Source organism: Anser cygnoides, chromosome 4, assembly GCF_040182565.1.
Source record: "Anser cygnoides isolate HZ-2024a breed goose chromosome 4, Taihu_goose_T2T_genome, whole genome shotgun sequence".
Classification (NCBI taxonomy): Eukaryota; Metazoa; Chordata; class Aves; order Anseriformes; family Anatidae; genus Anser; species Anser cygnoides.
Genome location: NC_089876.1, coordinates 49,061,595 through 49,077,783, shown reverse-complemented (window position 1 = coordinate 49,077,783; position 16,189 = coordinate 49,061,595). Strand labels below are relative to the sequence as shown.

At 40.8% G+C, this 16,189-nt stretch overlaps 1 long non-coding RNA gene across 4 annotated transcripts in view; it reads right to left on the bottom strand.

Annotated features, from left to right (window-relative positions):
- Positions 1-9,632: 9,632 nt before the first annotated feature.
- LOC106032282 (uncharacterized) overlaps positions 9,633-16,189 on the bottom strand; it is an 86,282-nt gene continuing 79,725 nt past the window's right edge. For 2 of the 4 annotated variants that reach the window (XR_010831141.1, XR_010831147.1), the window contains one exon: positions 9,633-10,496. This is a non-coding gene — a long non-coding RNA (uncharacterized lncRNA). Of the gene's footprint in view, positions 10,497-13,732; positions 14,133-16,189 lie in introns of those variants that run through there. The other 2 variants (XR_010831140.1, XR_010831145.1) reach the window with 1 other exon arrangement.

Here is a 16,189-nt window from a genome sequence, read left to right as displayed (position 1 = left end):
TATCAGGGCAACTGAAAGCATGACAGCCACTCTTATGTTTCCTTTCAGAAGCCTGTGCTACATACTTAATCTTCTGAGCAGAATTATTTAACCAGCTGTGGCACTTCTCTTTCATGTCTGGATGAGGAGGCCTAAGCACTGGTGTAGGTTTTCTGAGAGAGAAGCCGGTCGCTTTTCCCTGGCGGTGGAACTGAATCAGCTTTGCTGAGGCAAACGTCTCCATCAGCGGGGCTGTCACTGCCCTGCTGTTGGGTGCAGGTGGGATTGTGACAAGTCTGGGCAAAGGGAGGGGGCCCAGTCCTCTAAAATAGGGCTTCTGCTGCCACTTTGGGGTGAAGTGGGGAGTTTTTCCTACCCACTTCCTACATTTGCCCCAAACAGCGGTCATTTCTGTTGGCTGGACCCTGTAACCTGCAGAGGTAAATGTGAATAACGCTGTCTTTGTGATACAGTCATGCACATTACGGCCCTGGATCCACTGAAACTTGTGCACAGGCACACACAAGCAAAAGGCAATAAAGCTGTTCCTTCTTTACATCAATTTAAGGGCTCACCATTTTTCGTGGTTCAAAACAACAGAATGAGCTCACTCGTGTATGTATGTCTAGCAAATGCAGCAGGTCGTGTTCGGTGGGATTGATGCAGACCCATAAAATGAGAGGCTCAGGTTGCTTTTGTTATTCCAGCTGCTATTACCAGAAACTTCTGTGAAGAAGTGGCTGCTGGTTTTTGGCATTTTATTGCACAGGAGAGTTAGATATTGTACACAATATAAGTTTGTATTCTGTCTTCCCACTTGCTCTAGGAGCAGATCCTGGGTGCTGAATAATAGGTTTGTATTTTTCTGCTCCAAAAACTAAAGTGGTCTTGTGTTGGTTATGAACTTATGCTGTTCACAGAATTCCTTTCTTCATAGGCACCTTGAATTTCTTGACTGGTATGTTCAGTGCTAGTATTGTACCTTGAATTTGTTCAACAACTGCCATGGCAACTGTGTGGTGGCAGCAGACTTGAGTGACCTAGAAATAGCCTGGTGATCTGTCTGTGGGTATAATGTTTTTAAAAGATTATTACCAGTATAGGACGAGCAGTAGCCATGCCTAAATGGTAAGTGTAATGTGATGGAGAATACATTAAATCTAGTAAGTCAGTTGGGAGAAGATGGTTTTAATATGTTTTACATAAACAGCAGGCGCAGGACAATGATCAGCAACTAAGAACTGCCTGGAAAGCCTTGTATCAGTATGTAGGAAGCTGATTTATACGGTGGGACTGTTAAAACTTGGGGTTACCTTGGAGTTTCTGTGACTGTATTGCAAGGGAGAATTCCTGCTGTATCAGATACTTTTGCTTCGTTGCCCCTGTATTTGTTCTGACATTTCTGCTTTCCTTATGGCCAACGCTGTGCTCTGGGATTTACCTCGGAGTGCCCAGGGACTGACTTCTCAGCAACCACTTGTAAAGTTACACCAAGATTGGAGTGAATTCATCTGTAAAATTGCAAAGATCCATTTCTGCGTCTGTGGCACCGATGATAGCACTACAAATTAGCAATGAGAACATTAGTGGCGTTATGATGTCTCAGTTAGATCAGTTACAGCTGAGCTGTTTTCAGCTAATGTAGCCAGCTGCAGCTGTTGTTCTCATGTTGATCACCAGAACCAAATGGAGGAAAAAGGAGAGAGAAACCAAGCAAAGGGCAAGAAGGTAATGAGGTGGTGGTATTGATCTGACAAAAACAAAACAACAAAAAACTCATTACCTTCATATTTCCACTCTCCTTAGGTGGGAAAAGTGATTGGGAAAAATAGAAAAAGGGGAAAAAATTTAAACGAGGCAGGAGATGGGCTCTCATAAAGGACAAATGCAGCCTGATGGCTGCTGTTGCTCCCCAGGCAGATGTGCTGCTCTGCTGGAGTTGTTTGTAAGTGTGTCTTACAGCTTCTCTCCAGTCTTTTCATTAGAGACTGGAAACTCATTAACCTGGAAAGTAGCCAATAGCTTTGCTTTAGCTCATACTCAGGTATGAAAGTGCCAGAGGTACTTGGCAAAGGGGCACAGAGCAGGCGTGATTACATTTTAAGTGCTGAAATGTTAATAGGGCCCAGGGAAAGTCCTCCCTTGTGAACAGGCTGCTGTGCAAGCATCCGGTCTATGCCTTCCTCAGCAATGGTCCTGTGTCAGTCATCAGGACATAAAAGGCACTGGCTTGGAGCCTGATCCCCGATGATAACGTGTACCAAGAGGTGCCTGAAATGATGCTGCCAGGTACTTTCAGAATATGGTTACGCAGTTACTGGGACTGAAATACTATTCAGTAGTTGTTTAACGTGCAGCAAAGAAAATATCACCCGATTTCCTTTCAAATGTTAGCATTAATGCAAAACCTAAAAGAATAGATTAACTAAAAAGTTCATCTTTTGCTTTTGCTTGTCTTTGTCCTCTGTGGCATTGGAACAAATGACTATGTGCCAGCGACCTCCTCCCAGCCTTTTGCTGCCAGATGTAACCCAGCATTCCTGAAAGGGCAACGCTTTTTCTGCTGGCCTTTGTTTGCTGAGACATTTTAATGTATACCACTGAATATGCCTGCTCCTGGTTATGCTTTGTGGCTGAACGTAAAATGTAAGAACTTGGTAACAACAGCAGTGACTGTAGTTCCTTGGGTGTCTGAGCTGGTTTGCTGTTATTTAAGCAGCATAACTCTGCAATCTCCAACTCCTTTCCATGCTTTCTGATGATCCTGTCTTAAAATGGCTCTGGTGCTGATGGGGCCTGTTGGGCTGCCCTTGCATTGCTCAAGTCAGGGATGTGATTTTGAAAGAAATCTCTGGATTGTTTGGGGAAAACTGGAAGTGACTTCCCTTGTGTGAACCATGTTTAGATTCAGGATCTGCAGCAGAGATAGAGTCCCAGCAAAGGACTGTGACTATTCAGGTGCAGTGGTGAATCACAGAATCATCTAGATTGGAAGAGACCTCCAAGATCACCTAGTCCAACCTCTGTCCTAACACTAACAAGTCCTCCTCTAAACCATATCACTAAGGGCTACATCTAAACGTCTTTTAAAGACCTCCAGGGATGGTGACTGAACCACTTCCCTGGGCAGTCCGTTCCAATGCCTAACAACCCTTTCAGTAAAGAAGTTCTTCCTAATATCCAACCTAAACCTCCCCTCGCACAGCTTTAGCCCATTCCCCCTTGTCCTGTCACCAGGCACGTGGGAGAATAGACCAACCCCCACCTCTCTACAGCCTCCTTTAGGGTACCTGTAGAGTGAGATAAGGTCACCCCTGAGCCTCCTCTTCTCCAGGCTGAACAATCCCAGCTCCCTCAGCCTCTCCTCATAAGACTTGTTCTCCAGACCCCTCACCAGCTTCGTTGCCCTTCTCTGGACTCACTTGAGCACCTCCATGTCCTTCTTGTAGCGAGGGGCCCAAAACTGAACACAGTACTCAAGGTGCGGCCTCACCAGAGCCGAGTACAGGGGCACAATCACTTCCCTAGACCTGCTGGCCACACTGCTTCTTATGCAAGCCAGGATGCTGTTGGCCTTCTTGGCCACCTGAGCACACTGCTGGCCCATATTCAGCTGCCTATCAACCAGTACTCCCAGGTCCTTCTCAGCCAGGCAGCTTTCCAACCACTCATCTCCCAGCCTGTAGTGCTGCTTGGGGTTGTCGCGCCCCAGGTGCAGGACCCGGCACTTGGCCTTGTTGAACTTCATACAGCTGACCTCAGCCCATCGCTCCAGCCTATCCAGATCCTCCTGCAGAGCCTTCCTACCCTCGAGCACATCAACACATGCACCTAACTTGGTGTCATCTGCAAACTTACTGAGGGTGCACTCGATCCCCTCATCCAGATCATTGATAGAGATATTAAAGAGAACTGGCCCCAGTACTGAGCCCTGGGGGACTCCACTAGTGACTGGCCTCCAACTGGATTTAACTCCATTCACCACAACTCTTTGGGCCCGGCTACCCAGCCAGTTTCTAACCCAACGAAGTGTACGCCAGTCCAAGCCAAAAGCAGCCAGTTTCTCAAGGAGAATGTTGTGGGAAACAGTGTCAAAAGCCTTACTGAAGTCAAGGTAGACCACATCCACAGACCACAGTGTCATTTGCAGGTCAATGTTATTGGTTTTGAGACAGCTACTTACAAGGTATTATAGTCCAAAACAATTCTTAAGTCGAAGAGGATATATCTTCTGTGGCATAGGTGCTTTTATATGCCTCAGTAGTCACTGATGGTCAGTAATAAAGCTTCAGTGAATTTCCTGTGAATTAAGGCTTCCTGGAATGTAATTTGCCAAAAAGTATGTTACCCTAAATTTTAAAACAGTTTTAGAAGTCTAGACTTAGTGTTGGTTAGCAGAGATGTGTAAGCTGATAGGAAAGAAGAAAAATTGCCAGGATCCTGCTGTCTCACTGGAAAAGGCAAGGTATTGCCTTATTATTTGTTGCCAGGTATCCCACTGCCAGTAGCAAGGACCCTCTTTCAGTGCTTGAGGAGATCAAATGAGGAAAAAGGAAAAGCTGGTAATAAATGGGTGTTCAGATGATCCAGATTGTTACTGTTCCTTAAAAGCTTCACTTCAGCCAGCTGCTTTCGGCTTGTCAATTTTCAGGTTCGGAGATGTCCTCCCCGCTCCACACGCATGCCCACTCACTGCATTTCCCCCAGTAACACCACTGCGCCTGAGGGCCAGGGCGCAGCATGCTGCTGGTGGCACCAATTCCAAAAACCCCTGTTGCATTCGCTTCACCTCACACTAGTGCTACTGCTCCCTGCTTTGCTGCCGGGATTCCCTTGCTCTCCTGTTTCAAAATAAATACAAAGGCTTATTTGATACTGAGCTGATGGCCTCACAGGATTACTTACAAGCCAGCATCTTAAGGTTATAGTTTTTCTTCTCGTACTGCATCTTACAAAATTATTCTGTGGGTTAACTACCCTGCCACTGTAAATAAGAAACACTGCTGTTGTCACTTGCCTGGGTTTATTCTGGGATGCTGGTGCTTGCTGGTACGGGAGGCAGCTAAGCTGAGAGAACAGAGGAGTGATCCTCTGTGCTGTCTGATGTAACATTGGTTCCCATTGCTCCTCATGAATCGCTGTCTGAAGGGGGCAGCAGGTCCTTTTTATCCTAAAGTGGGCCACTCTAATGGCTCATAGACATTAAACTCCATGATTATCTTTTGCATGTCTCTGACGAGCGAGTTAGGGACTGGCAGTGGTCTGTAGGCAGCAAGTTTAAGCTGTACCAAAGGAGGCAGTTATGAGGGTGAAATGATGTTATGCAGACCAACAATGGTGTTTATTTCACTTCTTTCTTTTAGCTTTGAAATGATTTTGACCTCAGTTACATTGCTGCATTTCAAAGTATACTAAAGGAAAAGATATCTTGGACATAGAGTGAGGTAACTGGCAGTTTGGGGACAGTCCCTACCCCAGAGATGGTAACCCTGTGGCATCCTTGCAGGTGGCTGTACAACCCATGGCTTTGAGAAAGGCCAATCTGATCAGACCGTCATGTGTGTTTGAACCAGGTGGGAGTCTGCTAGACTGGATGGATCTGCCAGGAGCACTTCATACCTTTTGAAAAGAACAATAGTAAATGCTACAAAGTGAGAGACAAGCTAAGGTCAGCATTAGGGTTATAATGATTGGTTTTCTCAGGATAATTAATGGATTGCATGGAGGAAACATCCTGAGGTACTTCACAGGTTTTTAATTAGAAACCCCTTTTATGTGTGAAACGGAAGCAAAAAGGCCGAGATGGGAAGAGCTTTGGTTTCAGGGGAAGGTTATCCTGAGAGTTTAACTAGTGGTTTTCCTCCTTTAGAGCTGGGAAACTTTTTAAATAGCCAAATCTGCTGCAACTTTACTATTCAGTAGCTCTTGGATTTTAAAGGTATGTAGTCCCTTCGGGAAGTTATGATGAAGTCGTAAAGTATACAAGTATATATATGTTTACTCTTCACCGTTTCTCTTAATAGTCAGTTGTCAACAGTTCATTATAGGGAATAAACCAAAGCTGTCCTTGATAGGAAGAATCTTAGGATACAATCATGATCCCCCTCCTATCCCTCTGCCCTCTTTATTTTTCAATCATTTTTATTTTAGAGAAATAACTTCTTTAGCAGAGTGGTTCTACCTGCCTGGTCACGTTATCTGGTGTTTGTCATCTTTATGCTGAGGGATCCATACAAATAACAAATTACATAAATGTCTTCAGTACAAAGTCTGTTTCCCTGACAGAAAAAATATTATGTAGTTCTCTGGTGAGGAGGGACCCTAATTGGCTTTGAACTGCCTTTGTAAAAAGGATACAAACTTCTGAATGGTCTTTGAGATATTTTTTTTATATAGGTTAAAAAAAATATAGACTGAGAAACCTCCCTTTAAAAACCCATAGACTGAGAATAACTGATTGAGTAAGAACTAGCACATCACATACTGTATTTTGCAGGGACTTGGACATGTCTTGCAGCTTCTGTGGGTAAATATCTATAAAAGATCGATATTTAGAACAGAGCCCTAAGAGGCTGACAAGAAGGAGGAAAAGCTGAAGGGATAAATATATTGGCTAGAGAACAGGATCAGATAAGCATATTATGCCTGATTATTCTCTTAAAGAGAAACTGATGGTCTCTCAGTGGGAATGCACTGGTGGCTCGCTATTTCTCAAAAAAAAAAAAAAAAGGTATTTTTAACATTTAAAATATTTCTGCTGAAAAATTCCTGAATATTCCAAATGGGAATGTGTAGCTCTGAGATTTTTAGGTGAAATATTAGGTTTTAAAGAGCTTGCTAATTCCTGTGTTTTATTAGTCGTGATCAGTATTGGCCTAAAAACTGATGTAGACTGCAATATTTCTCGACGGCAATGCAAATAGTTCACTCACCAAAAGCCGCAACTGCTGCTAACTAAGCTATCCCTACATAAAACCTTTTAACAGTGATTTATTGTGTCCTCTTTGTACTTATAGTGTCGGTAGCGCTCTGTTAGAAAATTTACACATTGAACCAATTTGATAGAAGAACATAAACAGTCTCTTATGAGGAGTTTAATAATTTAATGGAAGTTCATTGTGCTTACATAAATTTCGTTCTTGAAATTATTTTGTGGTTTTTGTAAGTTAGCACGTGCTGTAATCTCAGAATTTTTGCAAAGTTTTGTGAAGAAAATGAAGATGGGAGGAGCAGCAGATGATGGGAGAAGCAAGAACTGAGAGGAACAGGTTTGGATTTCAGGTGGCCACGTGGATAGGTCTCCCTCACCCCCCGTGCTTTTGGCTCTGTTTTAAGAACAAAATGTGACATTATACTGGGTGTAAATGCTGAGGAGGCGAGTTAGTAAGCATTCCACTGCCATACTAATTTGACACCTGAACAAGTCTTTATATTAAATTTGCTTTGAGGTTGGTGGAAAACATTTTAACACTCAGCACACTTGATTTCTTCTTTTTTAAACTTGGAATAGCCTGGGAATCATTAAGTGCCAAATGCTTTCATCAAGCCCATAAACAAAAGGGGATTCTATAGTAAATCCATTTACTCTCCTGAGGTTTCAACAAAACACATTTTCACTTATTCAAAGTGGACGAATAAATCTGTAGCTCTTTTTTAAAGAGACTCACTTCGGGGCCCTAGGAGGCAGACACAGTACTGGATTTAAAACAAAAGCTGTAACAAAGGCATCCTCACCAGGCTCAGTAAATTGTGTTGACATTTTATACATCTGTAATACGTCTGCATGTGAGGGCTATTCAGGCGCTACCCAACCTAGCAACACAGATAGCCGCCAATGAGGGGAAAAATATGTGCTATTGAGATGCTGCATTTTGATTAAATAAAGCGATGCTGAGTGAATCAGCTTCTTGACTGAAAGAAAAAGCTGTGCTCCGGCTCTTGAGAGAGAAAATTACTTCTAGAGCAATGGAAAGCTTAAACAAACAATCTGGTGTTTTACCTCTATTTAATCGCACTGTACTTTTCTTGAGAAGTCTTTCTCATCGCAGATCATCTTTATATGTAAACACACTGGTAATTAACCTTGCCTGACTTATTTAACAATGACACAGTCGCTGCTCGGTAGAGGCTCTTAGCTCAAACACGGGGCTGACATTACTGAATAAATAAAGCAAAGGGATGCTGGCTGGCTTTGGAGGTTGGCTTCTGCACCAGATAATAACTCTGGATCACAGCTGGTAGGGAATGTATCTGTATGCAGGCATCTGTTGTCTTCTGTCTTGGAAATATAGACTTTTATATGCATTTGGTGGCAGAGGTTTTCTACCAAGCATCAGGTGGCAGAAGCTAGTCAACCACTAGTTTATTTAGTGCAGAATACACGTGTATTTTCTGAAAGACCAGGGTGCAGCTTCTATCAGAACTCAGTTTTAACATTTTCAGTTGGTCAGGAAACTTATGGACCAGCACTGCACTTGGCAGGCTCCTGACAGGCGTCCCTCTCGCTGTGGTGAGGGGGAGCAGTCAAAATACTTGGCAGGCACCTGCAGCACCTGCTTCATTGACTCCGTATGGCTGTAGTCAGTCAAGCAGAGATGTGGGGCCGCGCTGCAGGCAGCTACAGCCAAGTACAGGAAAGTCTTCCACCAGGAAGCACTAAAAATTAAAATTATTATCTAAAGTATTTTGCTCGCAGAAAGGAGACTTTTTCTGATGAGAAACTGTTTTTTTCAGATCATTTAAAAGAGACACTTTGAATCTTTATATATAACTTCTAAAGAAATAGTAGGCATGAATGAATAAAATTAGCAATCAGAATTTCTGGTTTCCAGATGTGTGGGGCCAGTAGTAGTACTGCTAGGTTTGATGTGTTAATGCTGAAGGCTTTATGGCCCTTCCCCCCTAAAAGTGGTAAACAACAGCAAGGAACTTGTTAAGAAAAGCTGACAACGTTGATTCTCGGAGTTCAAAATCAAACTTACAGAGGTTTTGAAAATGTCATAGGAATCATTGTATTTATTTGTAAGGAATATCTGGAGCTGGCAACATTGTAAGAGATTTGATTTCTTTAAAATGCATTACACTAGGTTCATATACAGTTGTTGGCTGAACTCAGAGGACAGGGACAGGATCCTTTTTAATGGGGATTGCTTCATTGAAATTCATAGTAATTTGGCTTCACAGAAAATGTTGTAGACAGTTGGTAAAACTACATTATTCACTTGATGCCTCTTGTTTCTTTGGACTGTCGGAGAGCTTGTTTAGACTTCATGGTCAGACAGAATCTGACAAAGCAGCCCAGTGCAGCGACTTTGAGAACAGATGCTTCACCTCAGGTCAGTTCTTGCCCAGAAATTATTGACGTGGCTTCCTCACACAAGTCACAGGCACAGCACATGAGGAACAGGCCTTCAATAAGAAACCTTGGGTCCACAACCACAAACTGAGGTGGTTAGATGAGAACGGAAATGAGAAAGAGCAGAAACATGAATTGCTTGTGTCAGCACTAAACTGGAGGAGGAAAAAAATAAAAAGGTAGCTTCCATGCTTGTCTTCAAATTAAAAATAAATTTCTTCATATTAGTAGTAATGAATTATAAAGTGAATAATTCTCACTTAAGCAACAAACATGTTTTGGTGTTGACAGTCTTTGGGGTGTGAAAAGAAAAAGCATGACTTAATTCCAGCAGTGATAAATAACATATGGAATATGAGTTTTCTAGTGATGTTTACAGAGTACTTTCATGTATGTATTTGGTTAAGAACTGTTCTAAGGGAAGTAGGTTTTCCCTCATCTTCCTGTTTCTTCTCCTACAGAAACTACCTATCATATAGATAAGCAGTGCTAAGAATGTTCCCAGTATTACTTCGATTATTGTAGATAAGCTTCTAGAAGAGGTTAGGTTTTTGTGCTCACCTCCCTGTACAAAACAAAACTAATGCTTTTCTCCTTGAAAGAATAGTCCTGCACCTGTGAAAGGTTAAGATAGCAGGCACTTCCCAATTCCCATGACTTTCTTTACCCCTGTCTAAGGAAGTTCAACATTCATCCCTTCTGAAAATCAGTCCAAGTTGTATATGTATTTCTGCTGTGCTGTCTTGAAAAAGTCTTGCGATGTGAATTGAATCTTTTGTCTCTTCTTTCCGGTAACTAAATGAAAAATGCAATTACTTCTGGCTTTTAGGCTACTCAGGGGATGTCTTGACTTGAAGTCATGAACCTTGGCTTGCTTGCATGCAAAGCACAACTGGGGCCGAGCTGTGAAACGTGGGCTGTGTCATGGAAAGTAGGCAAGGCCAGGTGGTTTGGAGCATCCAGAGGAGACCACGTGGTGTCCTATTTAGACTGATATGGCTTTGTTCTGAATATAGTAGATGACTGGTTAAAAGTCTGTTTGAAAATAAAGAGAAAATCTATAGCAAAATGTAAGACCAGTGTTGTGACTGACAGTTTTATTCATAAGATGATATGAGAGCAATCTTCGAATTTAGTAATAGACTGCTAGGGCTGCTGCTCCCTGTGGACAAGGAAGACACATAAATCTTAAAAAAAAGAAATTCTTAACATTCTTGTGACTAAGTTCAAAACAGCATTTTATATTCAGGCCTGTTTGGGTTTTTACTGATGAAACAAGAGTTGCATACATTATCATTTGTATACATAAAGTAGTTCTCGGTCTTAAATATATTACTGGCATCAGTCTCCCACAATAACTTTATCAATATGTCTCACTAATGGCAATCAGATCAGCTGTGTGCAGCAATAAATAAAATATTTAATAACCACCCACAGAAATAGATACGGTAAGCGCTATCAATATGATAAATGTGGGCACCATCCATCTTTGTAAAGAAGCGCTTCCTGTAAGTGCAATGTGAAATATACTTATGAAAGCTAGTGGTAATACAAATAATGGCAATCAGTTCTAATATTCAGACAGATTCAGAATAATTTTGGATTCACTTGCAACAACAGATTTGCATCAGGTTTTTAGATAGTTTAAATATTATAATTTTATAAGGGAAATATCCATATAACAACACCATAACTCAGTTGCTGCAAACTTCTACCACAGATGATGAATAATTTCCGAGAAGAAACTACGTTCTTTATCACTGCTTCTTCCTCAATGGATAATTCAAAAAACTTCTACAGTCAAAGGGCATTTTTAAAGAGATATTTTAGCAAAGATTTAGCTAATAATTATCAAGGTTGTGTAGCAGTGTTTTTTCAAAGACAACTGTCTATAGAGGCAAAAATAAATAATGATCCAACATGGTAGGTAAAATATTCTATTTCTACGGATTCATATCCAGTTTGATAGCACACCTGTCATGCTAAACCTATACAATAAGGCATATAGGTAGTCAAACCTATGCTAATCCAGTTTTATATAAAGCCTAGCATTATAGTTACCTCTTTTAAGCTCTGATTTCTTAGTTTAACTGAGAAGTGCTGTTTCTTACCTCTTCTGGCACAGTATTTGTTTATTTTTTCTAATGCTGTGTTCATTTTAGAGGAGCAAGGATTGCCTTCAGCTGTGTAACTATGAGATCTGTTAAACATAGCTTCATTGCAAAAGTTTTGCAAAGCTGAAAATCATGGGTCTCAGGGACTGCTTATTGTGATCAGTGCTTGCACAGCCGGGAAGGAGAGATTTCTTGTTTAATCTACACACATTCATTATAAATGGCCTGAACAGATAATCAAGAGAAGTCAATGTTTCGGTTCAAGAATAGGGGAGTTTAAAAAATACTGGTAGGAATATAATGAATTCTTTCTCCTACAACTTTGATAGCTTCCTTTCAGCTATGAAGGGTGCTATGAGCTATCCCTTCCTTTCACAGAGTAAGTGGACGATTAAACTCTATCTGAACAATTCAGATGCGCAGCATGGATTCCTGCATAGACTGCTCAGAGCAATTTCAAATCAGAATGAAAGACATTAATTTCTTTTGCTCACTGTAACTTTGCAACAGTAGAGTGTGAATATCACAGCAGAAATCAGCTGGGTGTTGCACACCCTAAGCAGTTTCATGGGGTGAACAGAAGTGTGATACCTTAACTTGCTCAACTTTTCTTGTGTTGAACTGCATTATTGTAAACTAAACTGCTTCATCAGTAACTTTATATATATATATATATATAATTTATTTATAAAAGGATTACAATCACAAACAAATGATATTATTTTGAAATGCTTCACAAATAAAGGAGAGTGCACAGTGTTTAAAAACAGAGCAGAGGAAGATCTGCATGCCATGGTCACCCCAGTACCCCTAAAAGGTAGAGGTTTTGAACGTCCTGGTGGTAGCACCTCTGCAGGGTTAGCTCGGTGCAGGAGGACAATTCTTGCTCAACCAGAGCTGTGCAGCGGGACTCAGAGCTGTGTGTGCGACCACTCTGTCTGTGTTAGAGTGGCTGAGGGCTTTAGAGCTTATTGCTAGGTCAAGTAAACACTGAGTAATCATCAGAAGTAGCTCATGGAAGGAGGAAAAGATGGCAACTTCATTTCCAAGTAGGAGGACAGTAGTTTATGATGTAGTAAGGTATGACTTACACCTTACTAAATAAGGCCTTTGATATTTGAACCCACCGTCCTGCTTCAGTACTTCCTGCCTTCAGGTTTCTCATTGTTTCAGTTTGTTTCTCTTGGGAGGACTGCACCTTTGGATAATGGCGCCACTTGTAATTTAAAACAAAGAAAACCCTTTATATGAGCCTCAAGTTAAAGTTTCTACCCAAAGTGTTAGTGTATGCAGCTGCTGCGATCGTTACTATTTTTTTCCCTTGCTGTCATGGTTTAAGGTGAGACAGTCTTCCATCCGCTTCAGCTAATTATTATTCAGCTAATAATTGATTAGATGAATAGTCCATTACTTAAGGAAATATATCTGAATTGGGACTCTGTAGACTTTTGGCCTTGTATATATAATCCCATTGCCCAAATAATGGTGGCTGGGTAATGTGTTTCTTTGTGGGCTGTTTGAGCAGAGTTCCTGGGACCTGAGCTCTGATTTGTTTAAAAACCTTTGAGCATAATTGCAACTTTAGGTTCATAGTTCCACATAAGCTTACTGAAAGAAAACATCAAAAGGATCCAGAGCAGAAAGTGGTGTTGTGGTCAAAGCGTCGTGCTGGGAGTCGGGAGTCTTGGCTGCATGGAACTTGTTGGTTCCTTCTTTTGTAAAATGCGGGTGAGAATAGTGCTGCGTCAAAAGGTTTGGGGGCAAATATTTGAAATAATGGTAAGGAAAAGGTCTCTATAGTAAATAGCTGAAGGTGGAAGGGAATGCATCTAAAGTTCTGATGAGTAGTTTAATAACGCATTTGTCCATTTTTGTCATGTACTTTTACTTTGCCTGTTGCTGTGGTACGGTTTTTGGTTTTTGTTTTATAAGTAGTAGTGATCCTAATTTGAGTTTTGTATTAGCTGTATACTTTAAAAGGAGAAGAAAAAGACAACTATTTTGTATCCCTAGTCAATGCTGTTAATGAGTTTGCAAGAAAAATGCAAATCATAAATGGTCTTAAGCAATCGGAAGTCACTGCTACACTATCTAGAACGTGACAGCAATTGGGACAGGAGAATTTCAGATTATCTGGAAAACAAAGACACAAGCACCTCCCAAACAAGCAATGGTCTATTCTAGGTCAGATCTTCCTGTTTGGGGTGTTTCATTCAAGTGGGAGAATGTTGTAATATGTATGTATGAGAATGTAGTGTAATTAATATAGCAGGTAAGTGTAACTGTTAGTGGTTAGTAGTTCACATTCTTCTGACATGTCAAAGCAGAATATTCTAGACTATCAAAATAATTATTTTAAAATTAAAGGAGAAAGTGTACTGCAATTCCAGTGTAAATCCAAAGATTCCAGATGTAAATTGGCAAAACAAGGTAGCTTTGAGAGAGAGTCATTAAAACCAAGCAAAACTGAAGACCAGAGAGGAGGAGCGAGCTTTCTGGGATGGCTCAGGCACTTGTTGACACTCCAAAGCTGCAGACACACTGCAATCAGGAAACTAACATTAGCGTAGACAGGATGCATGAGTCAAGGATATTGAACTGAGATGAAAAACATGGGATTCGGGCATCTGCTGCTCGCCAATTGCTGGGCACTATTTGTGGTTCGTGCTGCTGATCAGAGCATACTGGAAAAGAAACAAAAATAGCTTAAACTGGGTTAACAGCTAACGTCTATCATGTGACTTACTGAAAGAGAGAATTGTTTAGTGGTAAGGACATGACTGGAAGAGGCAGTAAGGGAAACTCTCATAGCAGTGTGTTGCCCTTTTTGTCCACCAGCCCCCATTGCTGGATCTGCTCATCTCAGCTGGTGAGGTTTACCAGCCTGAAATACTGAGTGTGGCCTGACAAGCAAAGTGAGGCCCAGGAGCTGCAGCCTACATTTTGTTATTTTCTTTCAAAATGGGTTTTCTTCCAAATTACCACCCAGGCCCTGTAGGTATTCAAAACAGACATCATGACACGAACCGTTTATATGGTTTCATTTGGGCTGGATTAAAACCAAAAGATCCAAGTAACCTTGCTCAGGTCTAATAACAGCAATTCCTCTTTCTGAACATGTTTTGCTTTAGTAACAACACTTGCAGGTGTTTAGGTGGATGGATGTATTCAAACAGTTCAGCAGGACGGAGCAGGAACTTTGCATTTAACATGTGCCAGCTATACTGAGTTTGCTGTGAGCTTTAGATATATTGGTAACAAAAGACAACTATTTAGACATGAATCTGCTCTGAGTACTCAGTCTGGATAAACACACAGTATGTCTTGTTCTTGCTGAGCCCCAAAACTTTGTCTGAAATGTAATTCCTACTCTGAGATATGCATATGAATAGACTTTTGACATAATTTGACAGCATGTATTTAAATACCTTTTTCATCATATTTCTGGTATCTGTCAGACAAGAAATCTGACTCTTCTTTTGTAACATTGTTTCTACAACAAGCATAAATTCATTGAATTTTTACTTCTGACCTGTGTAAGCTGTTTTGGCATCTCTGGCATTTTCTAGGAGCAAGTTGTTCTCAACCTCTACAGAGCTTGTTTATTTCTGTGACATTTTTAACCCGCTTGGATATGTTAGATAATTTTAGACAATGATAAGCTGATGCTCTGAATATGCTGATGCTTGTCTGTTGTTATTGAAAAGATCTATGCAGCGCTGAAAAAGTTTTTTCTTGTGATTGAAATTCCTTCTCTACAGAGAGGACAGATTTCAAAGTTTCCAAAATAGCTTGGAAAAACAGTGAAGAAAAACTACAGAGTAAAACTGTCAGTTATTTTAAGACCTACTGTAGGCATCTGTCTGAAAACAGTCCTTGTGTTTGCTGTCCAGAAATGCTCAGTTCTCTGGTTTGTATTTTCTAAAACCTAAACCTATTTATAGTTTGGACTCTGAGCTGTAGCATTCTTGCCTGCTTTACCTTTTTCTCCTGTACCATAGAGTAAGTAGAAGCACTATTTGCATTTATTTGGCCAACAAAGCTCAAATCTGAGGGGTGGGACTGGTTGGCTGCGCGTACGTGGAGACGATTTGAATCCATTTATATATGTTGTCTCAAGTTTATAGGCTCTTGGTGTCCTAAAGCACTTTTGGCCCAGTGTTTACACAAAAAGGCTTATCTGACCTTTGTGTTTACATAGCATAATGGATTTGCCTTTCAAACACTGATCAGCAATGGAGGTTATCTTTGATCTCCCTAATTGTATCATGGTTTTTATCCTGTGAATGAATTTGCCAGCTTTATTGATAAATTTCTGACTGGGAATGTCCCACTAACACATTCTGGGGATTGTGTTAACTGTCCATGTCATTAGGCCAAGCAAAACCTCACAAACAGTGTTTAAGAGAATTGCTGAACTTCTAACAGAAACACAATTGTTATGTTTACTTTATCTCAAAAGCAAAAGCTAATAGAGTATGTTTGTTGCTTACTGGATGTCTCAAATCCAAGTATTGTCTTTGCCTTATAAGGTAGATTTTGCTCAATAACTCCCTGACACTTTATTTAACTAGGTTGGTGCAGCCAAAGCATTTTTGCCAAATGACAATTAGGACATCTACTGTCCAGAATATTTATTGTAATGCAGTTCAGTTATGTGAAAAACAACTTTTAAATGATGTGACTGTGACTGTTTTATAGTGCTGTTTTACGTTTGGTAGTAGCAGTATTTCTTTGAATA